Source organism: Macrotis lagotis, chromosome 3 (genome assembly GCF_037893015.1).
Source record: "Macrotis lagotis isolate mMagLag1 chromosome 3, bilby.v1.9.chrom.fasta, whole genome shotgun sequence".
NCBI lineage: Eukaryota > Metazoa > Chordata > Mammalia > Peramelemorphia > Peramelidae > Macrotis > Macrotis lagotis.
This window is the reverse complement of record NC_133660.1, coordinates 265,486,344-265,500,628: the sequence shown is the minus strand read 5'-3', so window position 1 is coordinate 265,500,628 and position 14,285 is coordinate 265,486,344. Positions and strand designations below refer to the sequence as shown.

The window sequence follows — 14,285 nt, the reverse complement described above, 5'->3', positions numbered from 1 at the left end:
AAGAAATAAAACATGAAAAGAAAAAGGAAAGGAAAGGAAAGGAAAGGAAGGAAGGAAGGAAGGAAGGAAGGAAGGAAGGAAGGAAGGAAGGAAGGAAGGAAGGAAGGAAGGAAGGAAGGAGAAAATCCTTTAATCTCTATTCAGACTCCAAGAGTACTTTCTCAGGAAGCAGATAACATTTTTCTTTATGAATCCTTTGGAATTATTTTGGATCATTGTATTACTGAGAATATCTAAGTCCCAATAGTTGTGTACAATTCTAATTCACTCTGAATCAGTTCATACAAATCCTTTTAGATTTTTCAGAAATCATCCTGTTCATCATTTCTTATCATGAGATCACTTCCCTGATTTCATGATCTTTGAGAATGAAGAACAAACGACAATACAATACAATACAAAACAAACAATACAATAAAATACAATATAATATTATGTTATGATGATCATATACCACAATTTGGGGAATTTTTAAATAACATATTGAATGTTAGAGTCTGGAATGATTTTAGTGCATGTAATGTCGTATCTGAAATGGGCCTTTGATGAAATGTCAGGAGATAAAGAGAACTAAGAAGAGAGCACAATATCAGAATTGTGAAAAATCTTAGAATAGAGGCCAAAGGATCTTAGGTTCATGTAATATATTACACTCATGTTATAAATGAGGCAACTGAGACCTAGATAGAGTGAATGGGTTTTCTTCTCATACAACTGTTAAGCAGCAGAGCTAGAAGTAGCTCTTCCACCTCATCTCATCCAGTCTTGAAGTATTTACTTTTAGAATTATTTTTAATATTAAAAAGCTTAGCAATTCATTAACAAGCTTTCCCTAATAAAAGCTGTAGGACCAACTTCCATCTATATGCCAGAAGAATACTTCATGATTGATCCAGTGATTTTGACTAAAAAACAACTTCAGTTTCCCTAAGTGATTTTTTTGTCCTCACCTGCCATTGACCAATGTTAAGCCATACATTAAACCCAGAATGAAGATTTTATCAATATAAATATATATATATGTAAATATATATATAAATATATTATATATATATAAATATATGCTGATTAAAGATTAATATGGCCTTAGTGATATAAAAGCATTTTCGTGACTGTCCATTTTTTGCAAGGCAATGGGGTTAAGTGACTTGCCAAAGGTCACACAGCTAGGCAATTATTATTAATGTCTGAGGTCAAATTTGACCTCAGGTCCTCCTGACTCTAGGTTTGGTGCTCTATCCATGTGCATTGTTTTTTATCCCTCTCCATGCCCACCAATCACAGATCTGGTAACTAAATATTTTCTATTTATTATATTTCTTTTCATTTCATTCCCACAGAAAAGATATTTGCATGAAAACAGAATTCAGATTCTTAGCTTCTGATGACATAATCATTGCCATAGAAACTAATTATGATGTGACAGAACTGAGACTTCAGGTAGTGAAATGAATAGCAAAAACAGATGAATTCTAACCAAGATTTTGTTTTTTTATGTTATATTTGGTAACCAGAACAGGGCTGGAGAAATTCAGAAAATGAATCAAATCCAACATAACTAGCATGTAAAAAGTAAATGAATTTTGGTTAGTGTTGTAGCAGATAAAGTGCTAACTGAGACAAACTGAACTTGAAACAGGTTCTACCATTGACTATATGTGTGACTTTGGGCAAGTCATTAATCTCAATTATCCTCCATTATTCATCTAGAAATTGCTTATAAATTCCATTTCATACATGTGTAGAGAATCCTAATTGAAGTTATTTTTAAAATTTTTGACTTTAAATAAGTCTTTGAAATGTATCATAATTTGTTCATTTTGGTTCAGTGAGCACAGTGTAATAGGAAGAATGGATTCAATTCAGAGATCTGCATTCAAGTAATAGTTTTGCCACTAATTAATGGCAATCTTGAAGAAGTCACTCCTTCTATCAATAATAGCATTCTCATTAGTGACCTGAGGAAATGGGATCCAGCAAATGAAGTCTTGTAGCACAAAGCATCCAACCTTCCCAAAGGTCGTGAGTCTGAATAGGCAAATTCACCTCCCAAAAATGTCAAGCTCACAAGGGTGGGGAGGAACTGGAATGCCTTGGACTTTGGGTAAGTGAATTCTTTCATGATATTGGTGAATGGGTTAAGGATTGGTTTTAATGTACATTTGCATGTAAGTTAAACAGATCTAAATACACACACACAGATATGTGTAGATATTCAGTTCACTATGCTACTGAGAAAATGAGATCTAGCAAACTAAATCACATATTCATGTATATATAGGTATATATAATATAATATAATATTATTACAATATAATATGATGTGATGTGATATGATGACATGATGTGATAGGTTAGCATAGGATACAATATGAGATGATATGATATAACATAACATAATATATAGTATATATCATATAAAGCATATATAATGCATGGATATATACAGACAGACATGATAGCTTACATATGCAAATTTATCAGTATATGTGTGTGCGTATGCACATGCAATACATTTAATACAATTAATTTGATCCCATTGCCTTTATTCACTAATGAGAAAACTGTGCTACTGAGTGATTTACTTAAGATTATATGTATATATATGGGTGTGTTTTTTTAAGTTTCTTTCTAACTCTGATTAGGTAAGAAAACTATCATTTTACTTACAAGAGGAAGCTAAGCTTCCCTGCATGAAAGTCCAGAGACTTCCTCAAAGTCTCAAAAATGATAAAACTAGATCCAAACCTTATATTTTCACTCTTGTCTCATTTGATAACTTTTCTGAGTTTAAGTGCTGACAAATGACCTTTCTTAAAATGTTCCACCGCTCTCCTGTTTCAACACTGGGCAAATAACTGTAGTTTGTTGACAACTTCTAGACATATAAAGTATTATGGTAGAGTAGAGAGAGAGAACTGAGGAAGTATCATAAGCCCTTGGGACCAATCCTACCTATGTTCATGCTATCATTCTTATCTTGGAAAGCTGATTTAACCTTTCCATTTTTGTTTCCTTGTTTATAAAATGAGGCAGGGATGATTGCTACCATCCATGGCAGTTTGGAATAAGTGCTGAATTCCAGGGATCAAGGTTCAAATCAGGAATCATCTTGACTCAATCACTTACCTTCTTTGGAGATCAATTTTTTCAGTAGCATTACAGCTTTTAATTAGACTGTATCTAGCATCTTTTGCAATTTTAAATTTTTAATCCTGTAACATTTCAGGTCCTTTCTTGCTCTTTATCTATGGCTCCAGTTGTGACTGTCCCTATAAAAATATAAAAGAGTTGATCCCTTTGGGGAAACTTCAATCATAAGATTTATAGGAAAACTAAATGTTACTGGGTTAGAGGGCTATATTTGAAATCAGGAAGAAGTTCATTTTCTATCTTAGATTTATTCGCTATGGCATGGTATGCAAGCCACTTAACTACTCTATATCTTTGTTCCCATGAAAAAGGATTGGCATAAATGAATTATGACTTTGAGAGTATACCTCAGTAGCAGAGATATTCATATTCCATCATCCTTCACTAGTGAGTCAATTTTTCTTCCAGGAACTCAGGAACTCCCTTGGGGATTAGGGGAAAGCAATTAAGGAGGTTGGGAGCAGTTGTCTAATCTCTGTAACTGGCTGAATTAATTGAATTAATATTGGTATTGGTGATCATTATAATAATGATGATAATAAGAGCTAACATTTATGTAGCTCTTTATGGTTTCCAATTGAACTTTATAAATACCTCATTTAATCCAGGAGGTGACAGATATTTTAGCCAGTTTGCCTTCACATCTAGGAAAAAAAAGAGTACTTTCTAGAGAGATATTAATGAATCTATTTAATAATGGAAAAATGTCAAGGACCTCAAGAGTTTGTGTGGTTTACAAGTCCTTTTGTGTTGTTTTGGTTATTGTTGTGATTTCAGGGAATAGATGTGACCACCCCTCATCAGAGAGAGCATCCACTGTATATGGGAATCCTCTCAGAGAGCCTCATGCACCATTTGCATATAGATCCATATTTATAACCAAATTATGCAAAATGCCTGTTAAGTTTCAGTTAACCTTCAGGAGTCAATGTATGCAGATCTGCAAAGATGATTGCAAATACTTTTTGTCACAGCGCCTGACTGGAGGTTCAGGAAGAACCTTTCTTCTCTCATGCCTATTTAGTAGCTACAGGAACCTGGCCTGGGTCTCCACAGATGTTTATGATAATGAACTATAGCACCTGTCTGAGAACTCTGCACATGACACCCCATTGGCAGCCAGACTGCCTTCAGCTTCAATGGAGAATGCAAATCAGGAGGGTCCACTATTTTGTAACCCTAGTCAGAAGAGGGGGGGGAGAGGAGAGGGAGCTGCATTCATTAGTCCTGAATTGAATCAACAAACAATTAGTTTAAGCATCCAACCTTCCTAAATGTTGTCAGTCTGAATAGGCAAATTCTCCTCCCATAAATGTTAAATTCACACAGGTGGGGAAGGACTGGAATGCCTTGCTTTTTTGGGTAAGTGAATTCTTTTATGATGTTGGAGAGTGGGGGTAGGGAGGGGGTTTTAATGCACATTTGCATGCCACTAAAACAGTGATGAGCCAATCGAACTCTCTGGTTTTGAATAGCCAGATGTCTCTTTGGTTTGTCAAATGATTCAAAGAAACCCAAGTTTTGGTTGGTTTTCTTTTGCCCTTATTTGTCTTGTTCCTCATCCCCCCCACCCCCACCCCATGAACATACTGTAGGGTTGATGGTGATAAAGTGGACCATGCGAATCCCACCAAACCACATTCATGCCTCATTCTTTATGGACCAGCAGGTTTATATGATTTCCTGAAACTCTTATTGATTTTCTGTCTACATGTGAATGTCTGTATGTGAATGTCCATTTCAAATTCTCATCATTTAAATACTTTTCAGGGTCAGCTCCCTTGTGGTATATAGATAGATCATAGGGTGATAGATTGTGGGTTCTGGATGGGAAATTCAGTCATGTCACCAATTGTACACAGGTGAGTCTTGTCTTAGAAGGGGTGGGGAGGGGTATCCAAAAACTTTCAATTTATCCCAAAGCCTACTGTTTTATGGTTAACCATTTTAAGAGCTTTTAGGCCCTGCTGGAAATCTGATTTGGACAATCTGTCTTTCAGGTTTTCAAAGAATACTGACTAGCATATGAGTTCCTGTGTAGGGGGTGGCAGTGGGGGCGTTTTAATATACTTTTACAAACTCATGTACTGACCCATCCATTTGGGAATGAGTAATAGACTGGCATTGTGTGCATGTCTTAGAGAGTGGGCATCTGCTACCTGCCCTTGGGCAAAATCTCTCTCCAGACTGCTGTGGGCTGTGGGATGGCTCTTGAGGACCCTCTGTTCAGTAATTGGTGCAACTTTTAGGAATCCTTCAGGCTGTATAAATGTCAAATGCTGCAATCATTGGTCTTATTATTGGGAGCTTCTGTACTTTGGGTGTGGGTTGGTGGGAGAGGAGAAAGTATCCAAACTGGATTCATTTGCATCGATCCCAAATGACTAAAAAGAGGAATTGAATCTGCTCATATTCTACTCCAGAAGCTATGCATGCATACACATGGACATATGTGCATCTACACATGCACACATATAGAAATTACATTGATTAGTAAAGCAATTGAGAGACAGCAAATTTACAGAGTGGCATGGTCTACCAAAGAACAGGGGAAAAAAGTAATTTGCTTTTTTCTGAGTGTAAATCTGTTCCTGCTTGCACAGGCAGCTGTGAGGTCATGCCTTACAAATAGAAAACTCTCCCTGTCACCTAGTATCCAGCTGGGTTCTTGCCCTCCTAGAAACTGCATACATGAGACTTAGAGAGGAGACTATATACTATGCTCAAACATCATGAGTGTGTGTGGGTGTAGGGGTATGTGTGTGGAAGAGGGAGACAGAGGCAGGTGTGTGTGTGTGTAAGACAGGGACAGACAGAGAGCCAGAGAGCCAGACTGAGGAAGACAGTGAGTCAGAAATAAAGACAGAGAGACAGAGAGAGACCAAGAGAGACAGACAGGTAGACAGTGAGTTAGAATAAAGAGAGAGAGAGAGAGAGAGAGAGAGAGAGAGAGAGAGAGAGAGAGAGAGAGCGCGCCATGGGGAAAGGAGGGATTCACTTTTTGGTGTGTATGTATTAACTTTTTTCTTTGTGTACAAAATCCAACTGTGAAATGGCCCCTTCCATTCTAAGAGTCCTGTAATTGGTTTCTGTCTCTCTACCATTTGAGATGAGTCAAGGACTAAGTGGACCTTGGCCAACCCTATAACCAAAACCTGATGCCTGTTTTGTTAGGACAGGAAGGGGAAACAGTGGCTGAGTTACTTTGCTATTCTTTGAAGGAAATGGAATTGGAGAGGGTGCAGAAGGTGTAAATGAAAGACCTGGTTAAAGCTATCCATGGATCCCTCCAGATGCTTCTGCTTTTATGCACTTTAAGATGATTACACACTCTACTGGCTGGCCCTTGATTATTTAAAGTGCATTTTCTTTACTTTTATAGCCAAGAGGCTTGCTGTAAGTGAGGGAGCTCCTCTGTTGCAGAGATGGGAGGGGGACTTCACACAGCCCTAAGAGATGGCTGCCTGCCGTTTGATAGAAAGAGTGGGCAGCTGTCCAAGCTGGACAGTCGCCAGCACTGTTTCTGACTCTAAGATAGAAGGTAAGCCATCTCATATGATATGATAGGTTCTTTGATGAGAATACCAGAAAACTTCCCTCAGCTCCCACCATTATGCTTTCCTGAAAATTCAGTTGGGGGGATCTCTAGTGATAAGGTTCTTTGGAACGAGTCCCCAGGAAAACTCACCTTGTATAGAAGACCATTCTATAGAATGATAGATAACTAAGAGTTTTCTTACTGCCAGCTTGGGGTAGGGGAGGGGAGGAAAAGGAGAAGCATTTTAAATGTATCTAGTAAACAATCATAACATTACAGAAGACAAAACTGTGGCTTATAGATGAAATCATTTATTGATGGTTAACCTCACCATAACATCTCTCACATTTCTCCACTCCCACCTCTGTCTCTCTGCCTTTCTCTGTCTCTGTCTCTCTCTGTCTCTCTCTCTCATCTGTCTCTCTCTCTCTTTCTCGTTATTTCATTAAGTGATCGTTAGAAAGGTAGTATCAAGGCTAAGATTCTCATCTAGGTTTTCTGACTCCAAATATGCTGACTGCTATTTCCATTACATCAAACTTTTTCATTTGTTTTCATACTACTATCACCAGTCTGTGTAAGAATGCAGAGGAAATTCAAATTGTATCATAGGACTCCCCAACTGAAATGCATCAAGGTTAGTCAATAAGAATTTATTTAAATACATATTATATGACAAAATATTGACCACAGGAACCTGGAAAAGCCATTTAATATTTCAGTGCTCTCTAGGCAACTTTCTAGGACATAATGTTGCAGAGAATATGCTGGCCTGCCTTAGTAGAGCGAGAGAGTTTCATCACCTGGGAATTTTCGAGTCCAAATAAATCACAGGTGCAGACTCTATCCCTCTGCTTGTTTGCCAAGTTTTGTCCTGGATACTAAAGGCACAAAAAAACCAATGAGATAATGCTAGCTCTCAAGGAGACTACTTGTATTCCTATAGGAGAGAAAACAAAGCCATCTTTATGGATATTCAGATTATATAAAGACAGGTGATGAAACATAATGGTTAGAGGATGGGACTTACATTCATGAAGTTTTAGGTTTGAATGGCTTCTCATTCCCAAACTTTAGGACCATGGGAGGCTTATTGACCTTCTAGGGTCAGTTTTCTCATAGCAAAATGCCAATAGTAATATCTGGAATAAAGAAGACTTGTGTGTCCTAAACTGACTTAAAAAGATTTGAAGGGTGCTCAGGTACAAGTGTGCCTGGAATTAAACTGTTTGGTCCCTGGAGGCAAAGGTAGGAACAAAAACTGCAATGAAATGATTTTAGATTTGGAATCAGGTGTATCATCTTATCAATTATCAATTATAATTGTCTGAGAGTAGAGTAGAATGTGATAGCTCAGGAAGTAACTAATAAAACTTACGTTTGCTTCCTATACTTTGTGATTGCTCTCTCTCTCTCTCTCTCTCTCTCTCTCTCTCTCTCTCTCTCTCTCTCTCTCTCTCTCTCTCTCTCTCTCTCTCTCTCATTCGTGTATCCTCTGTTCTTTCTCTCATACTCTTTGAGTCTGTGTCTCCATTTCTCTCTGACTCTCTGTTTTAATTTCCCTGTCTGAATCTCACACACATAAACTAGAATAATTTTGATCATTGTATCATGAAGTCAACCTCTGAATAGGAATGTCTCCTCAAGGAGAAAGAAAAGAGAACAATAAAATGAATGACATTACCTTATGGACAGAGGCATCTTGAAACTCTATGAGGGAAATAGAAGGATTTTACAATGCCCAACTTAGGTATCAGGAGAATGTAGGTCAAAGTCCTATCTCTGACAAAGGTACCTGAGTTCAAATCTGGCCTCAGATACTTAATAATTATTAACTGTGTGGCTTTGGGCAAGCCACTTAACCCCATTGCCTTGCCAAAAAAAAGGACTTGGATTAATTGTTCTTTAAATATTTGGTAGAATTCACTTATAAATCCATCTGGCCTTAGTGAATATTTCTTAGGGAATTCATTGATGACTTGTTCAATTTATTTTATTTTTTACTTCAATTTTTTAATTAGATTAATCAAATATTTTATTTTTCTTTTTTAAATCTAGGAAATTTATGATTTCATCATTTTCATCTGTATCATTTAGATTGTGAAATTCATTGACTTACATTTGAGCAAAATATCTCCTTAAATATTGCTATGATTTCCACTTCATGGGTAGTAATTTAACCTTTTCATTTTTGATATTGGCAATTTGTTTTTCTTTTTTCTTTTTATAGTCAACTTTTTAAATCAATTTAACAAAAGATTTGTCTATTTGATCTATTTTCAGAAAATCAACTTGCAATTTTATTTATCAGATAGTCTTACTTTCAAATTTATTGATCTCCTATTTGATTTTAAGTATTTCTAATTTGATATTTAATTGAGAATTTTTAATTTGTTCTTTTCCTACCTTTTTTAGTTGAATGCCGAGTTCATTAATTTCCTCTTTCTCTATTTTTTCATATAAGCATTTAGAGATATAAAATTTCCCCTAAGAACTGCTTTGGCTGTGGCCTAAAATTTCTCATTAATGTCATTCTCTTTAATGAAATTGATGTTTGTTTCTATGATTTGCTGTTTGACCCACTCATTCATTAGGATTAGATTCTCTAATTTGCAATTAATTTTAGTCTAATTTTCCATTTTTGAATTATCATCACAAAATGATGCATTTAATATTCCTGCCATTCTGTATTTGATTGTGATTTTTTTCATGCTTAATACAGGGTTAATTTTTGTGCCATGTACCATCAAGAAAAACCTTTCTGTCTATCCCCCATTCAATTTTCTTGAGAGTTCAATCATACCTACCCTTTCTAAAATTCTTTTTAACTCCTTAGCTTCTTTCTTGTTTATTTTGTGGTTAAATTTATGCAATTCTCAGAGAGTAAAATCCTTTATAAGTGTAGTTTTGTCTCTTCCTTCCTGTAAGTCACTTAAGTTCTCCCCTAATTATATGGATGCCATAGCACTTGGAACACAGATATGTAGTATTAATATTAATTCACTTTGTATGGTACCTTTTAGGAAGAGATAGTTTTTTTTCCTTATCTCTCTTAATCTTTTATCAATTTTTGCTTTTGTTTTGTCCTAAGTCAGGATTTCTACCCTGTTTTTTTTTGTTTGTTTGTTTGTCTTGGTTTGTTCTGTTTGGTTTTACTTTAGCTGAAGCATAATATATTCCACTCCAACCTTTTAACTTTACTATATATGTATCTTTCTCCTCCAAACATCTTTCTTGTAAACAACAAATTGTAGGATAATGATTTTTAATCCATCCTGCTATCTCATTCATTTTATGGGAGAGTTCATACCATTCGTATTCACAGTTAAGAGAACTAATTGTGTATCTCCATCCATCCTATATATCCCATTTTTACTTTTTGTTGTTCTTTCATTCTGTTCCTCCTCACCATTGTTTTGTTTATAACCACCACTTCCCGCAATCTGTCCTCCCTTCTATCAGCTCCCCCTTTTCTTTCCCCTTTTCCCTCCTGTTGCCCCATAAGGTATGAAATTTACCAACTGAATATTGTACTATTCCCTCTTTGAGCAAAATCTGATGAGAATAAAGTAAGAGCTTCCCTCTACACAAATAAGATCTTTTTGCCTCTCAAATGATGTAATTTGTGCCATTCTACCTCCCCCATAATCTTCTGTCACTGCAATGCTTTTTCCCCTCTCCTTATTTTTTTTATCATCACATAAAAGTGATACCCACAGCTTTGCTCTAGGTATACTCTTTCTAACTACCCTAATAGAGTTACAATTTGCAAGAATATTAAGCATTATCTTGATATAAATAATTTAATCTTAATTAATAGGATGACTTTTTTTCTCCTTTCCATTCATAGTTTATTATAGAACAATTGTGTTCCATAGTATTTATGTACCATTCCCTAATTGATGAACATCCCCTGAAATTCAATTCTTTGCCACTACAGAAACAACTGCTATGAATGTTTTGGAACATGTGGGACTTTTCCTATTTTTTAATTGAACATTTTCTCTCTTTCTTCCTTCCTTCCTTCCTTCCTTCCTTCCTTCCTTCCTTCCTTCCTTCCTTCCTTCCTTCCTTTCTTTCTTTCTTTCTTTCTTTCTTTCTTTCTTTCTTTCTTTCTTTCTTTCTTTCTTTCCCTAAATGAAGTAGACCTTTCCTGAAGATTTTTTAAGTTATATTAAGCTGGAAAATTCTAGCATTCCATTTGTTTTTGTTAGTTGTGTCCTACCAAAATCTGTTTAGAGACTTGATTTAATGTTGTTTCTGAAGGAAACTAGGGAGAGCTCAGGCAAATTCCTGAGTTCTCTCCACCATCTTGGTTTCATTCTCTCAGCTTTGTTTACTTAATCCCTTTGCTTTCTATTTTCTTTCATTGCAACATTAGTAAGTTAGATAAAAAGCTCTCTTTATGGTTTCATCTAGCTCTGGAGACCATTTTGTAGTAAACAGACATTTTTTATTTAGGAAATAGGAGCCAAATAATGGGATTTTAATACACTTGAAAGTTTAGCAAATTTTTGTCATTTTGCGTGTGTGTGTGTGTGTGTGTGTGTGTGTGTCTATGTCTATCTCTGACTTTGATCCGTGATTTCCTTCTTTTATATATTCCTTTAATTAAAGATTCAGATCAGTTTCAAGCTTAGGTTCTCTTTTGATTAATTACAAAAAAAAAATAGATATTTAGGCTTAGTTTAAAAGGGAATTGGTGGGGACGCACCCAGATGGAAGAGTAAATGCAGTGACTCCCTGGAGCTCTGGCCCAAACCACTTCAAATACCTTTAATATTGGATCTAAGCATATTATAGAATTGCAGAACCCACATAAAAACTAAGTGAAAAATTTCTCTAGCCCAAGACAACTTGGAAGTTTGAACGGAAGGATCTGTTGCACTTGGGTGAGAGAGGGGAGTAGTGTAGAGTGGCCCTCCCTAAACCAGACCAAACCCAGTAATTCAGGATAAGGAAGCAAGTTGACTGCATTTTCAAATCCTTCAGCCCTGCCAAAGATGACTTGGGAGTTCATTAGGAAAAGTGTGTTTCACCAGGGGGAGAGTGAAGCATAGTCCTGTAAATGTCTCAGCACTGTAGACCTGGCCCCAAAAGACCAGGTGAAGTTCTTGGGAACCAAGGAATCAGTGGTATGCAGCAGCTGCTTCCAGAGTGCTTGGTCTACAGAGAGTAAGGGTATCAGAAGGAGATTACATGGGTCTCTCTTGCCATCAGTGAGGCATGGCTTTCTCATTTTACCCATTCTTGGACCTGAATCAGAATCCTGGTCTCAGTCCCAGAAAGAAGAAGAGCAGTAGCACAGCAGATCTTGCTGCCACAAGTAAGCAATGACCTACCCAAAGTTCCAGGGCTGAAAGGAGTGGTTGTGGTTACCCACAGACCAAAGCACAGTCCAGAAGACTAGTTAAAAACCTCTTCTTAGATCTTATCACCTTGGAAGAACTGAAAAATTTCAGATACCTGGAAGTATCTTTAAAACAGTTATATAAAACTTGTGAAGCTAGGTATTGTACAACCTCTACTCTGGAAGCAGAACCCTACCTTAACAAAGTGTTCAAACAAAGTCATGGGCTAGAGAAAGGAGCAAAAAAACAGAAGAAAAAAATTAATCATAGAAAGTTACTATGATGATAAGAACATTCAAAACATAAACACAGAGGAAATTGCAAATTCAAAGCTCCTACATCCAATGTCTCTAAAGAAAGTTGAAATTTCAGAACTCCCAGGTCAAAAAGAAACATACTACAAGAAGCCAGAAAGATTCAGTTCAAGTATCATGAAGCCATAATCAGGACAACACAAGATTTAGCAGTTGGTGCATTAATGGATCATAAGATTTGGAAAATGATATTTGGCAAGGCATAAGAAACTGAATTATGAACAAAAATCAACTACCCAAAAAAATTGAGCATGCATCTTAAGGAGAAAATATGAACATTCAATTAAGATAATTTCATAATTTCCTGATGAAAATTCCAGAGCTGAACAGAAAATTTGATATTTAATACAAGACTCAAAAGTAGCAAAAAAAGGGTAAACAAGAGGGAAAACATAAGAGAATTAATGTTGTTTATTTATATTGATACATAAAAAGATGATATTGAAAACTCTTATGAATGTTCACATTTATTAAAACAACTGGGAGTGTACATATGGTCAAGGCATAGGTGGGAGTCAAATGGGAAGAGATAATATATTAAAAATAAGGAATTAAGGGGTGAGTGAAGAATGTGTTAGAGGAAAGGGGAAGAAAAAGGTAGAATAGGGTAAATTATTTCTTATAAAAGAGTTGAGGAAAAAGCTTTTGTATTAAAGAAGGAATAGGAAAGCTGAGGAGGAGTGAGTGAGTGAGTGAGCCTCATTCTCATTGAAATTAGCTCAGAGTGGTGATAACATACACACTCCATTAGGTATAGAAATCTATCTCACCTTATAGGAAAAACAGGAGGAAAAGGAGATGGAAGGAAGAGGAGAAAGGTGATAGAAGGGTGGGAAGATTACAGAGGACAGTAGTCAGATATAAAACACTTTTGAGGATGTATAGTATGAAAGGAGAGAGAGAATAGAATAAATGGGGATGGGGAAATGGGATGAAGAGAAACAATTAGTAATAGAAACTGGGGAAGTGGGGAAAAACTAGTTTCTATGATAAAGAACTCCTTTCTCAAACATAGAGAACTGAGTCAGATTTATAAAAAATTATATCCATTCCCAAATCATTCTGAAATACCACCTTAAACCTGTTGTATTGGCTAATAGAACAGAAATAGAAAATGACATATTTGGAGGAGATGTAGGGAAAATGAAATATAAATGCACCATTGGAGGAGTTGTGAAATGATTTAAGCATTTTGTAGAGCATTTTGAAACTATTCCCCAAAAAAGCAATAAAATCATGCCATGCTGGGGCAGCTAGGTGGCATAGTAGATAGAGCATCGGCCCTGGAGTCAGGAGAACCTGAGTTTGAATCCAGCCTCAGGCACTAACTGTGTGACCCTGGGCAAGTCACTTAACCCCACTGGCTTGCAAAAACAAACAAAAAAATATACCACTCCTTTCCTCTAGCAATACTATAACTAGGTCTGTATTCCAGAAGAGTTGAAAAACAAGAAGAAAAATGTATCTCTCTCTCTATAAGGATATTTATAGCAGCTCTTTTCTGGTAGCAAAGAATTGGAAATTGAGGGGATACCCATGAGTTGCAGAATGACTGAATAAAATGTGGTATGTGCCTATGATGGAATGCTTTTCTGCTTTAAGAATGATGAGCAGGATGCTCTTAGTAAAATCTGGAAAGATTTTCATTTGCAGATGCATTGGGAAATATGCTATTTACAAAGTATTAGCAATACTTTGAAATATTAGCAATGATCATCTGTGAATGATAACATTTCACAGCAAGGTTGTGATACAAAACAATTCTCAATGATTTATGATAAAGAATATTATCCATCCTCAAATATAGAGTGAATATGGATTTAACTTTATTTTTCTTGAGGTTTCTTTTTATTGGGGAGAGTGAGGGATCTCAATATTTACTTTCACAACATTTCTATCATGGAAATAGGGAGTGGGGTGAGGAGAGAA

At 36.1% G+C, this 14,285-nt stretch overlaps 1 long non-coding RNA gene across 2 annotated transcripts in view; it reads left to right on the top strand.

Moving 5' to 3' along the window:
• Positions 1 to 1,815: 1,815 nt before the first annotated feature.
• LOC141516546 (uncharacterized) overlaps positions 1,816 to 14,285 on the top strand; it is a 473,791-nt gene continuing 461,321 nt past the window's right edge. For both annotated transcript variants that reach the window (XR_012476732.1, XR_012476733.1), the window contains exon 1: positions 1,816 to 2,104. This is a non-coding gene — a long non-coding RNA (uncharacterized LOC141516546). The remainder of the gene's footprint in view (positions 2,105 to 14,285) is intronic.